Raw genomic sequence first — 20878 nt, 5'->3', positions numbered from 1 at the left:
ATGCCCCATGCAGGATGTCATTTCTCCCCTATATAATGCCCCATGCAGGATGTCATTTCCTTCCCCATATAATGCCCCATGCAGGATGTAATTTCCTTCCCCATATAATGCCCCATGCAGGATATCACTTCCTCCTTCTTCCTCCATATAATGCCCCATGCAGGATGTCACTTCACCCTCATATAATGCCCCATGCAGGATGTCACCTCGCCCCCTCATATAATGACCCATGCAGGATGTCACCTCTCCCCCCCATATAATGCCCCATGCAGGATTTCACTTCCCCCCATATAATTCCCCATGCCTGATGTCACTCCTCCCATAAAATGCCCTATGCAGGATTTCACTTCCCCCCATATAATGCCCCATGCAGGATGTCACCTTTCCCCCCCATATAATGCCCCATGCAGGATGTCACTTACCCCCCATATAATGCCCCATGCAGGATGTCACTCCTCCCCCATATAATGCCCCATGCAGGATGTCACCTCTCCCCCCCATATAATGCACCATGCAGGATGTCACTTACCCCCATATAATGCCACATGCAGGATGTCACTCCCCCCCATATAATGCCCCTTGCAGGATTTAACTCACCCTATATGATGCCTCATGCAGGATGTCACTCCCCCCAATATAATGCTCCATGCAGGATGTCACTCCACCCAAAAAAAATAATGCCCCATTCAGTATATCACTTCCTCCTTCCTCCTCCATATACTGCCCCATGCAGGATGTCACTTCCCCCTCATATAATGCCCCATGCAGGATGTCACCTCGCCTCCTCATACAATGTGCCATGCAGGATGTCACCTCTCCCCACATATAATATCCCATGCAGGATGTCACCTCTCCCCCCCATATAATGCCCCATGTAGGATGTCACTTTCCCCCCATATGATGCCCCATGCAGGATGTCACTCCCCCCATAAAATGCCCCATGCAGGATGTCACTCCCCCCCATATAATGCCCCATGCAGGATTTCACTTTCCCCCATATAATGCCTCATGCAGGATGTCACTCCTCCCCCATATAATGCCCCATGCAGGATGTCACTCCTCCCCCATATAATGACCCATGCAGGATGTCACCTCTCCCCCCATATAATGTCCCATGCAGGATGTCACCTCTCCCCCCCATATAATGCCCCATGCAGGATGTCACTTACCCCCCATATAATGCCCCATGCAGGATGTCACTCCCCACCATATAATGCCCCATGCAGGATGTCACTTACCCCCCATTAAATGCCCCATGCAGGATGTCACTCCCCCCATATAATGCCTCATGCAGGATGTCACTCCCCCCATATAATGCCCCATGCAGGATGTCACTCCCCCCACCGTAAAATGCCCCATGCAGGATGTCATCACCCCACCATATAATGCCCCATGCAGGATGTCATCACCCCACCATATAATGCCCCTTGGAGGTTGTCATTCCCCCCACTATATTGCCCCATGCAGGATGTCATTTCCCCCCTATAATGCCCCATGCAGGATGTCATTTACTCCCCATATAATACCCCATGCAGGATGTCACTTCCGCCCCATACAATGCCCCATGAATAATGTCATCACCCCCCCATATAATGCCCCTTGCAGGATGTCATTTCCCCTCCCATATAATGCCCCATGCAGGATGTAATTTCCCCTCCTTATAAAGCCCCATGGCGGATGTCATTCCCCCCACTATATTGCCCCATGCAGGTTGTCTTTCCCCCCTATAATGCCCCATGTAGGATGTAATTTCCCCCTCCCATATAATACCCCATGCAGGATATCATTCCCCCCCCATATAGTGCCCCATGCAGAATGTCACTCCCCCTCATATAATGCCCCATGCAGGATGTCATTTTCCCACCCACCCCCATATCATGCCCCATGCAGGATGTCATTACCATCCGTATAATGCCCCATGCAGAATGTCATTTCTCCCCTTATATAATGCCCCATGCAGGATGTCATTTCCTTCCCCACATAATGCCCAATGCAGGATGTAATTTCCTTCCCCATATAATGCCCTATGCAGGATATCACTTCCTCCTTCTTCCTCCATATAATGCCCCATGCAGGATGTCACTGCTCCCTCATATAATGCCCCATGCAGGATGTCACCTCGCCCCCTCATATAATGTCCCATGCAGGATGTCACCTCTCCCCCCCATATAATGTCCCATGCAGGATGTCACCTCTCCCCCCCAATATAATGCCCCATGCAGGATGTCACTTACCCCCCATATAATGCCCCATGCAGGATGTCACTTCCCCCCATTTAATGCCCCATGCAGGATGTCACTCCCCCCATAAAATGCCCCATGCAGGAATTCATTTCCCCCCATATAATGCCCCATGCAGGATGTCACCTTTCCGCCCCATATAATGCCCCATGCAGGATGTCACCCCCCATATAATGCCCCATGCAGGATGTCACTCCACCCCCATATAATGCCGCATGCAGGATGTCATTCGTCCCCCATATAATGCCCCATGCAGGATGTCACCTCCCCCCATATAATGTCCCATGCAGGATGTCACCTCTCCCCCCATATAATGCACCATGCAGGATGTCACTTACCCCCCATATAATGCCACATACAGGATGTCACTCCCCCCCATATAATGCCCCATGCAGGATGTCACTCCCCCCCATATAATGCCCCATGCAGGATGTCACTACCCCCCAATATAATGCCCCATGCAGGATGTCACTCCCCCCAATATAATGCCCCATGCAGAATGTCACTCCCCCCATATAATGCCCCATGCAGGGTGTCACTCCCCCCCATATAATGCGCCATGCAGGATGTCACTTCCCCCCTATATAATGCCCCATGCAGGATGTCACTTCTCCCCCATATAATGCCCCATGCAGGAATTCACTTCCCCCCATATAATGCCCCATGCAGGATGTCACCTTTCCGCCCCATATAATGCCCCATGCAGGATGTCACCCCCCATATAATGCCCCATGCAGGATGTCACTCCACCTCCATATAATGCCCCATGCAGGATGTCATTCGTCCCCCATTTAATGCCCCATGCAGGATGTCACCTCCCCCCCATATAATGTCCCATGCAGGATGTCACCTACCCCCCCATATAATGCACCATGCAGGATGTCACTTACCCCCCATATAATGCCACATACAGGATGTCACTCCCCCCATATAATGCCCCATGCAGGATGTCACTCCCCCCCCATATAATGTCCCATGCAGGATGTCACTACCCCCAATATAATGCCCCATGCAGGATGTCACTCCCCCCAATATAATGCCCCATGCAGAATGTCACTCCCCCCATATAATGCCCCATGCAGGGTGTCACTCCCCCCCATATAATGCGCCATGCAGGATGTCACTTCCCCCCCTATAAAATGCCCCATGCAGGATGTCACTTCCCCCCCATATAATGCCCCATGCAGGATATCATCACCCCACCATATAATGCCCCATACAGGATGTCATCACCCCACCATATAATGCCCCATGCAGGATGTAATTTCCCTTCCATATAATGCCCCGTGGAGGATGTTATTCCCCCCCACTATATTGCCCCATGCATGATGTAATTTCCCCCCCTATAATGCCCCATGCAGGATGTTATTCCCCCCTATAATGCCCCATTCAGGATTTAATTTTCCCCCATATAATGCCCCATTCAGGATGTCACTCCCCCCATATAATGCCTCATGCAGGATGTTACTCCCCCCATATAATGCCCCATGCAGGATGTCACTCCCCCCTGTAATGCCCCATGCAGGATGTCATCACCCGACCATATAATGCCCCATGGAGGATGTCATTCCCCCCACTATATTGCCCCATGCAGGATGTCATTTCCCCATCCTATAATGCCCCATGCAGAATGTCATTACCCCCCCATATAATGCCCCATGCAGGATGTCACTTTCCCCCCATATAATGCCCCATGCAGGATGTCATTTCCCCTCCATATAATGCCCCATGAGGATGTCATTCCCCCCACTATATAGCCCCATGCAGGATGTCATTTCCCCCATATAATGCCCCATGTAGGATGTCATTTCCCCCCTCCCATACAATGCCCCATGCAGGATGTCATTCCCCCCTTATAATGCCCCATGCAGAATGTCACTCCCCCCTCATATAATGCACCATGCAGGATGTCATTTTCCCACCAACCCCATAAAATGCCCCATGCAGGATGTCATTGCCCCCCATATAATGCCCCATGCAGAATGTCACTCCCCCCCATATAATGCCCCATTCATGATGTAATTTCTCCCCCTATATAATGCCCCATGCAGGATGTCATTTTCTTCCCCATATAATGCCCAATGCAGGATGTAATTTCCTTCCCCATATAATGCCCCATGCAGGATATCACTTCCTCCTTCATATAATGCCCCATGCAGGATGTCACTTCCCCCTCATATAATGCCCCATGCAGGATGTCACCTCGCCCCCCCATATAATGTCCCATGCAGAATGTCACTTCCCCCCCGCATATAATGCCCCATGCAGGATGTCATCACCCGACCATATAATTCCCCATGGAGGATGTCATCATCCCACCATATAATGCCCCATGGAGGATGTCATTCCCCCATTATATTGCCCCATGAAGGATGTCATTTCCCCCTATAATGGCCCATGCAGGATGTTATTCCCCCGCAATAATGCCCCATGCAGGATGAAATTTTCCCCCCATATAATGCATCATGCAGGATGTCACTCCCCCCTATAATGCCCCATACAGGATGTAACTCCCCCCCTATAATGCCCCATGCAGGATGTCATCACCCGACCATATAATGCCCCATGGAGGATGTCATTCCCCCCACTATATTGCCCCTTGCAGGATGTCATTTCCCCATCCAATAATGCCCCATGCAGGATGTCATTCCCCCCATATAATGCCCCATGGAGGATGTCACTTCCCCCCCATATAATGCCCCATGCCGGATGTCATTTCCCCTCCATATAATGCCCCATGGAGGATGTCATTCCCCCCACTATATAGCCCCATGCAGGATGTCATTTCCCCCCTATAATGCCGCATGTAGGATGTCATTTCCACCCTCCCATACAATGCCCCATGCAGGATGTCATTCCCCCCTTATAATGCCCCATGCAGAATGTCACTCTCCCCTCATATAATGCACCATGCAGGATGTCATTTTCTTCCCCATATAATGCCCAATGCAGGATGTAATTTCCTTCCCCATATAATGCCCCATGCAGGATATCACTTCCTCCTTCATATAATGCCCCATGCAGGATGTCACTTCCCCCTCATATAATGCCCCATGCAGGATGTCACCTCGCCCCCCTATATAATGTCCCATGCAGAATGTCACTTCCCCCCGCATATAATGCCACATGCAGGATGTCATCACCCGACCATATAATTCCCCATGGAGGATGTCATCATCCCACCATATAATGCCCCATGGAGGATGTCATTCCCCCACTATATTGCCCCATGAAGGATGTCATTTCCCCATATAATGCCCCATGCAGGATGTTATTCCCCCGCAATAATGCCCCATGCAGGATGAAATTTTCCCCCCATATAATGCACCATGCAGGATGTCACTCCCCCCTATAATGCCCCATACAGGATGTCACTCCCCCCCTATAATGCCCCATGCAGGATGTCATCACCCGACCATATAATGCCCCATGGAGGATGTCATTCCCCCCACTATATTGCCCCTTGCAGAATGTCATTTCCCCATCCAATAATGCCCCATGCAGGATGTCATTCCCCCCATATAATGCCCCATGGAGGATGTCACTTCCCCCCCATATAATGCCCCATGCCGGATGTCATTTCCCCTCCATATAATGCCCCATGGAGGATGTCATTCCCCCCACTATATAGCCCCATGCAGGATGTCATTTCCCCCCTATAATGCCGCATGTAGGATGTCATTTCCACCCTCCCATACAATGCCCCATGCAGGATGTCATTCCCCCCTTATAATGCCCCATGCAGAATGTCACTCTCCCCTCATATAATGCACCATACAGGATGTCATTTTCCCCCGACCCCCACATAATGCCCCATGCAGGATGCCATTCCCCCCATATAATGCCCCATGCAGAATGTCACACCCCCCCATATAATGCCCCATGCAGGATGTCATTTCTCCCCCTTTATAATGCCCCATGCAGGATGTCATTTCCTTCCCCATATAATGCCCAATGCAGGATGTCATTTCCTTTCCCATATAATGCCCCATGCAGGATATCACTTCCTCCTTCATATAATGCCCCATGCAGGATGTCACTTCCCCCTCATATAATGCCCCATGCAGGATGTCACCTCGCCCCCTCATATAATGTCCCATGCAGAATGTCACTTCCCCCCCCATATAATGCTCCATGCAGGATGTCACTCCCCCCCCATAAAATGCCCCATGCAGGATGTCATCACCCGACCATATAATTCCCCATGCAGGATGTCATCACCCCATCATATAATGCCCCATGCAGGATGTCATTTCCACTCCATATAATGCCCCATGGAGGATGTAATTCCCCCACTATATTGACGCCATGCAGGATGTCATTTCCCCCCTATAATGCCCCATGCAGGATGTTATTCCCCCCCTATAATGCCCCATGCAGGATGTAATTTCCCCCCCATATAATGCCCCATGCAGGATATCACTCCCCCCTCTAAAATTCCCCATGCAGGATGTCACTCCCCCCCCTATAATGCCCCATGCAGGTTGTCATCACCCGACCATATAATGCCCCATGGAGGATGTCATTCCCCCCACTATATTGCCCCATGCAGGATGTAATTTTCCCATCCAATAATGCCCCATGCAGGATGTCATTCCCCCCATATAATGCCACATGCAGGATGTCATTTCCCCTCCCATATAATGCCCCATGCAGGTTGTCATTCCCCCTCCATATAATGCCCCATGGAGGATGTCATTCCCCCCACTATATAGCCCCATGCAGGATGTCATTTCCCCCCTATAATGCCCCATGTAGGATGTCATTTCTCCCCTCCCATACAATGCCCCATGCAGGATGTCATTCCCCCTTATAATGCCCCATGCAGAATGTCACTCTCCACTCATATAATGCACCATGCAGGATGTCATTTTTCTCCCACCCCCATATAATGCCCCATGCAGGATGTCATTGCCCCCCATATAATGCCCCATGCAGAATGTCACTCCCCCCCATATAATGCCCCATGCAGGATGTCATTTCTCCCCCTATATAATGCCCCATGCAGGATGTCATTTCCTTCCCCATATAATGTCCAATGCAGGATGTAATTTCCTTCCCCATATAATGCCCCATGCAGGATATCACTTCCTCCTTCATATAATGCCCCATGCAGGATGTCACTTCCCCCTCATATAATTCCCCATGCAGGTTGTCACCTCGCCCCCTCATATAATGTCCTATGCAGGATGTCACCTCTCCCCCCCATATAATGTCCCATGCAGGATGTCACTTCCCCCCATATAATGCCCCATGCAGGATGTCACCTCTCCCCGCCATATCATGCCCCATGCAGGATGTCGCTTACTCCCATATAATGCCCCATGCAAGATGTCACTCCTCCCCCATAAAATGCCCCATACAGGATGTCACTCCTCCCCCATATAATGCCCCATGCAGGATGTCACCTCTCCCCCCCATATAATGTCCCATGCAGGATGTCACCTCTCCACCCCCATATAATTCCCCGTGCAGGGTGTCACTTACCTCCAATATAATGCCCCATGCAGGATGTCACTCCCCCCCATATAATGCCCCATGCAGGATTTCACTCCCCCCCCTTATAACGCCCCATGCAGGATTTCACTCCCCCCATATAATGCCCCATGCAGGATGTCACTCCCCCCCATATAATGCCCCATGCAGCATGTCACTCCCCCCATAAAATGCCCCATGCAGAATGTCACTTCCCCCCATATAATGCCCCATGCAGGAAGTCATTACCCCACCATATAATGCCCAAAGCAGGATGTAATTTCCCCTCCATATAATGCCTCATGGAGGATGTCATTCCCCCCACTATATTGGTCATTGCAGGATGTCAATTCCCCCTATAATGCCCCATGCAGGATGTCATTCCCCCCTATAATGCCCCATGCAGGATGTCATTTCCCCTCCCATATAATGCCCCATGCAGGATGTCATTTCCCCTCCATATAATGCACCATGGAGGATGTCATTCCCCCCACTATATTGCCCCATGCAGGATGTCATTTCCCCCCCTATAATGCTCCATGTAGGATGTCATTTCCCCCCTCCCATATAATGCCCCATGCAGGATGTCATTTTCCCCCCATCCCCATATAATGCCCCATGCAGGATGTCACTCCCCCCATATAATGCCCCATGCAAGATGTCATGTCTCCCCATATATAATGCCCCATGCTGGATTTCATTTTTCCCCCTATATAATGCCCCATGCAGGATGTCATTTCCTTCCCCATATAATGCCACATGCAGGATGTTATTTACCCCCCCCCCCATAAAATGCCCCATGCAGGATGTGATTTCTCTCCCTCCCCATATAATGCCCCATGCAGGATGTCATTTCTCTCCCTCCCCATATAATGCCCCATGCAGGACTTCATTTCTCCCCACCCATATAATGCCCCATGCAGGATGTCATTTTCCATATAATGCCCCATGCAGGATGTCATTTCCCATATAATGCCCCATACAGGATGTCATTTCCCATATAATGTTCCTTGCAGGATGTCATTTCCCATAAAATGCCCCATGCACAATGTCGTTTCCCCCCCATATAATGCCCCATGCAGGATGTCACTCCCCCCCATATAATGCCCCATGCAGGATGTCACTCCCCCCATATAATGCCCTATGCAGGATGTCACTCCCCACCATATAATGCCCCATGCAGGATGTCACTCCCCCCATATAATGCCCCATGCAGGATGTCACTCCCCACCCTTATAATGCCCCATGCAGGATTTCAATCCCCCCCATATAATGCACCATGCAGGATGTCACTCCCCCCATATAATGCCCCATGCAGTATGTCACTTCCCCCCCATATAATGTCCCATGCAGGATGTCACTTCCCCCCATATAATGCCCCGTGCAGGATGTTATCACCCCACCATATAATGCCCAATGCAGGATGTAATTTCCCCTCCATATAATGCCTCATGGAGGATGTCATTTCCCCCCCATTAATGCCCCATGCAGGATGTCATTCCCCCCTATAATGCCCCAAGCAGGATGTCATTCCCCCCTATAATGCCCCATGCAGGATGTCATTTCCCCTCCCATATAATGCCCCATGCAGGATGTAATTTCCCCCCATTAATGCCCCATGCATGATGTCATTCCCGCCCTATAATGCCCCATGCAGGATGTCATTTCCCCTCCCATATAATGCCCCACGCAGGATGTCATCACCCGACCATATAATGCCCCATGGAGGATGTCATTCCCCCCACTATATTGCCCCATGTAGGATGTCATTTCCCCATCCTATAATGCCCCATGCAGGATGTCATCCCCCCCATATAATGCCCCATGCAGGATGTCACTCCCCCCCCATATAATGCCCCATGCAGGATGTCATTTCCCCTCCATATAATGCCCCATGGAGGATGTCATTCCCCCCACTATATAGCCCCATGCAGGATGTCATTTCCCCCCTATAATGCCCCTTGTAGGATGTCATTTCCCCCCTCCCATACAATGCCCCATGCAGGATGTCATTCCCCCCTTATAATGCCCCATGCAGAATGTCACTCTCCCCTCATATAATGCACCCTGCAGGATGTCATTTTCCCCCCACCCCCATATAATGCCCCATTCAGGATGTCATTCCCCCCATATAATGCCCCATGCAGAATGTCACTCCCCCCCATATAATCCCCCATACAGGATGTCATTTCTCCCCCTATATAATGCCCATGCAGGATGTAATTTCCTTCCCCATATGATGCCCAATGCAGGATGTCATTTCCTTCCCAATATATTGCCCCATGCAGGATATCATTTCCTCCTTCATATAATGCCCCATGCAGGATGTCACTTCCCCCTCATATAATTCCCCATGCAGGATGTCACCTCGCCCCCTCATATAATGTCCCATGCAGGATGTCACCTCTCCCCTACATATAATGTCCCATGCAGGATGTCACTTACCCCCCATATAATGCCCCTTGCAAGATGTCACTCCCCTCCCATATAATGCCCCATGCAGGATGTCAATCCCCCCATATAATGCCCCATGCAGGATGTCACCTCTCCCACCCATATAATGCCCCATGCAGTATGTCGCTTACCCCCATATAATGCCCCATGCAGGATGTCACTCCTCCCCCATAAAATGCCCCATACAGGATGTCACTCCTCCCCCATATAATGCCCCATGCAGGATGTCACCTCTCCCCCCCATATAATGTCCCATGCAGGATGTCACCTCTCCCCCCCATATAATGCCCCATGCATGATGTCACTTACCCCCCATATAATGCCCCATGCAGGATGTCACTCCCCCCATATAATGCCCCATGCAGGATGTCACTCCCCCCATATAATGCCCCATTCAGGATTTCACTCCCCCCCTTATAATGCCCCATGCAGGATTTCTCCCCCCCCCATTTAATGCCCCATGCAGGATGTCACTTCCCCCCCATATAATGGCCCATGCAGGATGTCACTTCCCCCCCCATATAATGCCCCATGCAGGATGTCACTTCCCCCCATATAATGCCCCATGCAGGATGTCATCACCCCACCATATAATGCCCAAATCAGGATGTAATTTCCCCTCCATATAATGCCTCATGGAGGGTGTCATTCCCCCCCTATAATGCCCCATGCGGGATGTCATTCCCCCCTATAATGCCCCATGCAGGATGTCATTTTCCCCTCCCATATAATGCCCCATGCAGGATGTCATTTCCCCTCCATATAATGCCCCATGGAGGATGTCATTCCCCCCACTATATAGCCCCATGCAGGATGTCATTTACCCCCTATAATGCCGCATGTAGGATGTCATTTCCCCCCTCCCATACAATGCCCCATGCACGATGTCATTCCCCCCTTATAATGCCCCATGCAGAATGTCACTCTCCCCTCATATAATGCACCATGCAGGATGTCATTTTCCCCCGACCCTCACATAATGCCCCATGCAGGATGTCATTCCCCCCATATAATGCCCCACGCAGAATGTCACTCCCCCCATATAATGCCCCATGCAGGATGTCATTTCTCCCCCTATATATTGCCCCATGCAGGATGTCATTTCCTTCCCCATATAATGCCCAATGCAGGATGTAATTTCCTTCCCCATATAATGCCCCATGCAGGATATCACTTCCTCCTTCATAAAATGCCCTTTGGAGGATGTCACTTCCCCCTCATATAATGCCCCATGCAGGATGTCACCTCGCCCCCTCATATAATGTCCCATGCAGAATGTCACTTCCCACCCCATATAATGCCCCATGCAGGATGTCACTCCCCCCTCCCATAAAATGCCCCATGCAGGATGTCATCACCCGACCATATAATTCCCCATAGAGGATGTCATCACCCCATCATATAATGCCCCATGCAGGATGTTATTTCCACTCCATATAATGCCCCATGGAGGATGTCATTCCCCCACTATATTGCCCCATGCAGGATGTCATTTCCCCCCTGTAATGCCCCATGCAGGATGTTATTCCTCCCCTATAATGCCCCATGCAGGATGTAATTTCCCCCCCATATAATGCCCCAAGCAGGATGTCACTCCCCCCCTATAATGCCCCATGCAGGATGTCAGTCCCCCTCCTATAATGCCCCATGCAGGATGTCATCACCCGACCATAAAATGCCCCATGGAGGATCTCATTCCCCCCACTATATTGCCCCATGCAGGATGTTATTTCCCCATCCAATAATGCCCCATGCAGGATGTCATTCCCCCCCATATAATGTCCCATGAAGGATGTCACTTCCCCCCATATAATGCCACATGGAGGATGTCATTCCCCCCACTATATAGCCCCATGCAGGATGTCATTTCCCCCCTATAATGCCCCATGTAGGATATCATTTCCCCCCTCCCATACAATGTCCCATGCAGGATGTCACCTCCCCCCATATAATGCCCCATGCAGAATGTCACTCTCCCCTCATATAATGCACCATGCAGGATGTCATTTTCCCCCCACCCCCATATAATGCCCCATGCAGGATGTCATTCCCCGCCATATAATGCCCCATGTAGAATGTCACCCCCCCATATAATTCCCCATGCAGGATGTCATTTCTCCCCCTATATAATGCCCCATGCAGGATGTCATTTCCTTCCCCATATAATGCCCAATGCAGGATGTCATTTCCTTCCCCAAATAATGCCCCATGCAGGATATCACTTCCTCCTTCATATAATGCCCCAAGCAGGATGTCACTTCCCCCTCATATAATTCTCCATGCAGGATGTCACCTCGCCCCCTCATATAATGTCCCATGCAGGATGTCACCTCTCCCCCCCATATAATGTCCCATGCAGGATGTCACTTACCCCCCATATAATGCCCCATGCAGGATGTCACTCCCTTGCAATATAATGCCCCATGCAGGCTGTCACTCCCCTACAATATAATGCCCCATGCAGGATATCACTCCCCCCCATATAATGCCCCATGCAGGATGTCACCTCTCCCCCCCATATAATGCCCCATGCAGGATGTTGCTTACCCCCATATAATGCCCCATGCAGGATGTCACTCCTCCCCCGTAAAATGCCCCATACAGAATGTCGCTCCTCCCCCATATAATACCCCACGGAGGATGTCACCTTTCCCCCCCATATAATGTCCCATGCAGGATGTCACCTCCCCCCATATAATGCCCCATGCAGGATGTCACTTACCCCCCATATAATGCCCCATGCAGGATGTCACTCCCCCCAATATAATGCCCCATGCAGGATGTCACTCCCCCCATATAATGCCCCATGCAGGATGTCACTTACCCCCCATATAATGCCCCATGCAGGATGTCACTCCCCTGCAATATTATGCCCCATGCAGGATATCACTCCCCCCCATATAATGCCCCATGCAGGATGTCACCTCTCCCCCCCATATAATGCCCCATGCAGGATGTTGCTTACCCCCATATAATGCCCCATGCAGGATGTCACTTCTCCCCCGTAAAATGCCCCATACAGAATGTCGCTCCTCCCCCATATAATGCCCCATGCAGGATGTCACCTCTCCACCCATATAATGTCCCATGCAGGATGTCACCTCCCCCCATATAATGCCCCATGCAGGAAGTCACTTACCCCCCATATAATGCCCCATGTAGGATGTCACTCCCCCCATATAATGCCCCATGCAGGATGTCACTCCCCCCATATAATGCCCCATGCAGGATTTCACTCCCCCCCTTATAATGCCCCATGCAGGATTTCACTCCCCCCCCATATATTGCCCTATGCAGGATGTCACTCCCCCCCATATAATGACCCATGCAGGATGTCACTCCCCCCCATATTATGCCCCATGCAGGATGTCACTTCCTCCCATATAATGCCCCATGCAGGATGTCATCACCACACCATAAAATGCCCAAAGCAGGATGTAATTTCCCCTCCATATAATGCCTCATGGAGGATGTCATTCCCCCCACTATATTGCCCCATGCAGGATCTCATTTATCCCCCTATAATGCCCCATGCAGGATGTCATTCCCCCCCTATAATGCCCCATGCAGGATGTCATTTCCCCTCCCATATAATGCCCCATGCAGGACGTCATTTCCCCTCCATATAATGCACCATGGAGGATGTCATTCCCCCCATTCTATTGCCCCATGCAGGATGTCATTTCCCCCCCTATAACGCACCATGTAGGATGTAATTTCCCCCCTCCCATATAATGCCCCATGCAGGATGTCATTTTCCCCCCATCCCCATATAATGCCCGATGCAGGATGTCATTCCCCCCCATATAATGCCCCATGCAGGATGTCACTTCCCCCATATAATGCCCCATGCAGGATGTCATTTCTCCCCCTATATAATGCTCCATGCAGGATGTCATTTCCTTCCCCATATAATGCCCAATGCAGGATGTCATTTCCTTCTCCAAATAATGCCCCATGCAGGATATCGCTTCCTCCTTCATATAATGCCGCATGCAGGATGTCACTTCCCCCTCATATAATGTCCCATGCAGGATGTCACCTCGCCCCCTCATATAATGTCACATGCAGAATGTCACTTCCCCCCCATATAATGCCCCATGCAGGATGTCACTTAGCCCCCCCATAAAATGCCCCATGCAGGATGTCATCACCCGACCATATAATTCCCCATAGAGGATGTCATCACCCCATCATATAATGCCCCAAGCAGGATGTCATTTCCACTCCATATAATGCCCCATGGAGGATGTCATTCCCCCACTATATTGCCCCATGCAGGATGTCATTTCCCCCCTATAATGCCCCATGCAGGATGTTATTCCCCCCCTTATAATGCCTCATGCAGGATGTAATTTCCCCCCCATATAATGCTCCATGCAGGATGTCACTCCCCCCCTATAATGCCCCATGCATGATGTCACTCCCCCCCCTATAATGCCCCATGCAGGATGTCATCACCCAACCATATAATACCCCATGGAGGATGTCATTCCCCCAACTATATTGCCCCATGCAGGATGTCATTTCCCCATCCAATAATGCCTCATGCAGGATGTCATTCCCCCCCCATATAATGCCCCATGCAGGATGTCACTTCCCCCCCATATAATGCCCCATGCAGGATGTCATTTCCCTTCCATATAATGCCCCATGGAGGATGTCATTCACCCCACTATATAGCCCCATGCAGGATGTCATTTCCCCCCTATAATGCCCCATGCAGGATGTCATTTCCCCCCTCCCATACAATGCCCCATGCAGGATGTCATTTCCCCCTTATAATGCCCCATGCAGAATGTCACTCTCCCCTCATATAATGCACCATGCAGGATGTCATTTTCCCCCACCCCCATATAATGCCCCATGCAGGATGTCATTCCCCCCATATAATGCCCCATGCAGAATGTCACTCCCCCCATAAAATGCCCCATTCAGGATGTCATTTCTCCCCCTATATAATGCCCCATGCAGGATGTCATTTCCTTCCCCATATAATACCCAATGCAGGATGTCATTTCCTTCCCCAAATAATGCCCCATGCAGGATATCACTACCTCCTTCATATAATGCCCCATGCAGGATGTCACTTCCCCCTCATATAATTCCCCATGCAGGATGTCACCTCGCCCCCTCATATATTGTCCCATGCAGGATGTCACCTCTCCCCCCCATATAATGTCCCATGCAGGATGTCACTTACCCCCCATATAATGCCCCATGCAGGATGTCACTCCCCTCCAATATAATGCCCCATGCAGGATATCACTCCCCCCCATATAATGCCCCATGCAGGATCTTGCTTACCCCCATATAATGCCCCATGCAGGATGTCACTCCTCCCCCGTAAAATGCCCCATACAGGATGTCACTCCTCCCCCATATAATGCCCCATGCAAGATGTCACCTCTCCCCCCCAAATAATGTCCCATGCAGGATGTCACCTCTCCCCCAATATAATGCCCCATGCAGGATGTCACTTACCCCCCATATAATGCCCCATGCAGGATGTCACTCCCCCCATATAATGACCCATGCAGGATTTCACTCCCCCCCTTATAATGCCCCATGCAGGATTTCACTCCCCCCCCCATATAATGCCCCATGCAGGATGTCACTCCCCCCCCATATAATTCCTCATGCAGGATGTCACTCCCCCCCAATATAATGCCCCATGCAGGATGTCACTTCCCCCCATATAATGCCCCATGCAGGATGTCATCACCCCACCATATAATGCCCAAAGCAGGATGTAATTTCCCCTCCATATAATGCCTCATGGAGGATGTCATTCCCCCCACTATATTGCCCCATGCAGGATGTCATTTCCCCCCTATAATGCCCCATGCAGGATGTCATTTCCACCCTATAATGCCCCATGCAGGATGTAATTTCCCCTCCCATATAATGCCCCATGCAGGACGTCATTTCCCCTCCATATAATGCACCATGGAGGATGTCATTCCCCCCACTCTATTGCCCCATGCAGGATGTCATTTCCCCCCCTATAATGCCCCATGTAGGATGTCATTTCCCCCCTCCCATATAATGCCCCATGCAGGATGTCATTTTCCCCCCATCCCCATATAATGCCCCATGCAGGATGTTATTCCCCCCCCATATAATGCCCCATGCAGGATTTCACTCCCCCCCATATAATGCCCCATGCAGGATGTCATTTCTCCCCATATATAATGCCCCATGCAGGATGTCATTCCCCCCCATATAATGCCCCATGCAGAATGTCACTCCCCCCATATAATGCCCCATGCAGGATGTCATTTCTCCCCCTATATAATGCCCCATGCAGGATGTCATTTCCTTCCCCATATAATGCCCAATGCAGGATGTCATTTCCTTCCCCAAATAATGCCCCTTGCAGGATATCACTTCCTCCTTCATATAATGCCCCATGCAGGATGTCACTTCCCCCTCAAATAATTCCCATGCAGGATGTCACCTCGCCCCATCATATAATGTCCCATGCAGGATGTCACCTCTCCCCCCCATATAATGTCCCATGCAGGATGTCACTTACCTCCCATATAATGCCCCATGCAGGATGTCACTCCCCCCCAATATAATGCCCCATGCAGGATATCACTCCCCCCCATATAATGCCTCATGCAGGATGTCACCTCTCCCCCCATATAATGCCCCATGCAGGATGTTGCTTACCCCCATATAATGCCCCATGCAGGATGTCACTCCTACCCCATAAAATGTCCCATACAGGATGTCACTCCTCTCCCATATAATGCCCCATGCAGGATGTCACCTCTCCCCCCTTATAATGTCCCATGCAGGATGTCACATCTCCCCCCATATAATGCCCCATGCAGGATGTCACTTACCCCCCATATAATGCTCCATGCAGGATGTCACTCCCCCCCATATAATGCCCCATGCAGGATGTCACTCCCCCCATATAATGCCCCATGCAGGATTTCACTCCCCCCCCTTATAATGCCCCATGCAGGATTTCACTCCCCCCCATATAATGCCCCATGCAGGATGTCACTCCGCCCCCCATATAATGCCCCATGCAGGATGTCACTCCCCCCCATATAATGCCCCATGCAGGATGTCACTTCCCCCCATATAATGCCCCATGCAGGATGTCATCACCCCACCATATAATGCCCTAAGCAGGATGTAATTTCCCCTCCATACAATGCCTCATGGAGGATGTCATTCCCCCCACTATATTGCCCCACGCAGGATGTCATTTCCCCCCTATAATGCCCCATGCAGGATGACATTCCCCCCCTATAATGCCCCATGCAGGATGTCATTTCCCCTCCCATATAATGCCCCATGCAGGACGTCATTTCCCCTCCATATAATGCACCATGGAGGATGTCATTCCCCCCACTCTGTTGCCCCATGCAGGATGTCATTTCCCTCCCTATAATGCCCCATGTAGGATGTCATTTACCCCCTCCCATATAATGCCCCATGCAGGATGTCATTTTCCCCCCATCCCCATATAATGCCCCATGCAGGATATCATTCCCCCCCATACAATGCCCCATGCAGGATGTCACTCCCCCCATATAATGCCCCATGCAGGATGTCATTTCTCCCCATATATAATGCCCCATGCAGGATGTCATTCCCCCCCATATAACGCCCCATGCAGAATGTCACTCCCCCCCATATAATGCCCCATGCAAGATGTCATTTCTCCCCCTATATAATGCCCCATGCAGGATGTCATTTCCTTCCCCATATAATGCCCAATGCAGGATGTCATTTCCGTCCCCAAATAATGCCCCTTGCAGGATATCACTTCCTACTTCATATAATGCCCCATGCAGGATGTCACTTCCCCCTCAAATAATTCCCATGCAGGATGTCACCTCGCCCCATCATATAATGTCCCATGCAGGATGTCACCTCTCCCCCCCATATAATGTCCCATGCAGGATGTCACTTACCCCCCATATAATACCCCATGCAGGATGTCACCCCCCTCCAATATAATGCCCCATGCAGGATATCACTCCCCCCCATATAATGCCGCATGCAGGATGTCACCTTTCCCCCCCATATAATGCCCCATGCAGGATGTTGCTTACCCCCATATAATGCCCCATGCAGGATGTCACTCCTACCCCATAAAATGCCCCATAGAGGATGTCACTCCTCTCCCATATAATGCCCCATGCAGGATGTCACCTCTCCCCCCATATAATGCCCCTTGCAGGATGTCACTTACCCCCCATATAATGCTCCATGCAGGATGTCACTCCCCCCCATATAATGCCCCATGCAGGATGTCACTCCCCCCATATAATGCCCCATGCAGGATTTCACTCCCCCCCCCTTATAATGCCCCATGCAGGATTTCACTCCCCCCATATAATGCCCCATGCAGGATGTCACTCCGCCCCCCATATAATGCCCCATGCAGGATGTCACTCCCCCCCCCATATAATGCCCCATGCAGGATGTAACTTCCCCCCATATAATGCCCCATGCAGGATGTCATCACCCCACCATATAATGCCCAAAGCAGGATGTAATTTCCCTTCCATATAATGCCTCATAGAGGATGTCATTCCCCCCACTATATTGCCCCATGCAGGATGTCATTTCCCCTCCCATATAATGCCCCATGCAGGATGTCATTTCCCCTCCATATAATGCACCATGGAGGATGTCATTCCCCCCACTCTATTGCCCCATGCAGGATGTCATTTCCCCTCCTCTAATGCCCCAAGTAGGATGTCATTTCCCCCCTCCCATATAATGCCCCATGCAGGATGTCATTTTCCCCCCATCCCCATATAATGCCCCATGCAGGATGTCCTCCCCCCCCCATATAATTCCCCATGCAGGATGTCACTCCCCCCATATAATGCCCCATGCAGGATGTCATTTCTCCCCATATATAATGCCCCATGCAGGATGTCATTCCCCCCCATATAATGCCCCATGCAGAATGTCACTCCCCCCCATATAATGCCCCATGCAGGATGTCATTTCTCCCCCTATATAATGCCCCATGCAGGATGTCATTTCCTTCCCCATAAAATGCCCAATGCAGGATGTCATTTCCTTCCCCAAATAATGCCCCTTGCAGGATATCACTTCCTCCTTCATATAATGCCCCATGCAGGATGTCACTTCCCCCTCAAATAATTCCCATGCAGGATGTCACCTCGCCCCATCATATAATGTCCCATGCAGGATGTCACCTCTCCCCCCCATATAATGTCCCATACAGGATGTCACTTACCCCCCATATAATGCCCCATGCAGGATGTCACTCCCCTCCAATATAAAGCCCCATGCAGGATATCACTCCCCCCCATATAATGCCGCATGCAGGATGTCACCTCTCCCCCCCATATAATGCCCCATGCAGGATGTTGCTTACCCCCATATAATGCCCCATGCAGGATGTCACTCCTACCCCATAAAATGCCCAATACAGGATGTCACTCCTCTCCCATATAATGACCCATGCAGGATGTCACCTCTCCCCCCATATAATGTCCCATGCAGGATGTCACATCTCCCCCCATATAATGCCACATGCAGGATGTCACTTACCCCCCATATAATGCTCCATGCAGGATGTCACTCCCCCCATATAATGCCCCATGCAGGATGTCACTCCCCCCATATAATGCCCCATGCAGGATTTCACTCCCCCCCCTTATAATGCCCCATGCAGGATTTCACTCCCCCCCATATAATGCCCCATGCAGGATGTCACTCCGCCCCCCATATAATGCCCCATGCAGGATGTCACTCCCCCCCATATAATGCCCCATGCAGGAAGTCACTTTCCCCCATATAATGCCCCATGCAGGATGTCATCACCCCACCATATAATGCCCAAAGCAGGATGTAATTTCCCTTCCATATAATGCCTCATACAGGATGTCATTCCCCCCACTATATTGCCCCATGCAGGATGTCATTTCCCCTCCCATATAATGCCCCATGCAGGATTCCCCTCCATATAATGCACCATGGAGGATGTCATTCCCCCCACTCTATTGCCCCATGCAGGATGTCATTTCCCCTCCTCTAATGCCCCAAGTAGGATGTCATTTCCCCCCTCCCATATAATGCCCCATGCAGGATGTTATTTTCCCCCCATCTCCATATAATGCCCCAAACAGGATTTCATTCCCCCCCCATATAATGCCCCATGCAGGATGTCACTCCCCCCATATAATGCCCCATGCAGGATGTCATTTCTCCCCATATATAAAGCCCCATGCAGGATGTCATTAAATTCCCCATATAATGCCACATGCAGGATGTCATTTAACCCCCACATAAAATGTCCCATGCAGGATGTCATTTCTCTCCCCCCCCATATAATGCCCCATGCAGGATGTCATTTCTCCCCACCCATATAATGCCCCATGCAGGATGTAATTTCCCATATAATGCCCCATGCAGGATGTCATTTCCCATATAATGCCCCATGCAGGATGTCATTTCCCATATAATGCCCCATGCAGGATGTCACTCCCCCCATATAATGCCCCATGCAGGATGTCACTCCCCACATATAATGACCTATGCAGTATTTCACTCCCCCCGTATAATGCCCCATGCAGGATGTCACTCCCCCCATATAATGCCCCATGCAGGATGTCACATTCCCCCATATAATGCCCCATGCAGGATGTCACTTCCCCCCCATATAATTCCCCATGCAGGATGTCACTTCCCCCCATATA

The sequence above is a fragment of the Phyllobates terribilis genome, unplaced genomic scaffold (assembly GCF_046119375.1).
Source record: "Phyllobates terribilis strain yellow unplaced genomic scaffold, ASM4611937v1 Scaffold_3__8_contigs__length_932513732, whole genome shotgun sequence".
Lineage (NCBI taxonomy): Eukaryota > Metazoa > Chordata > Amphibia > Anura > Dendrobatidae > Phyllobates > Phyllobates terribilis.
Note: the sequence above shows the minus strand (reverse complement) of the source record.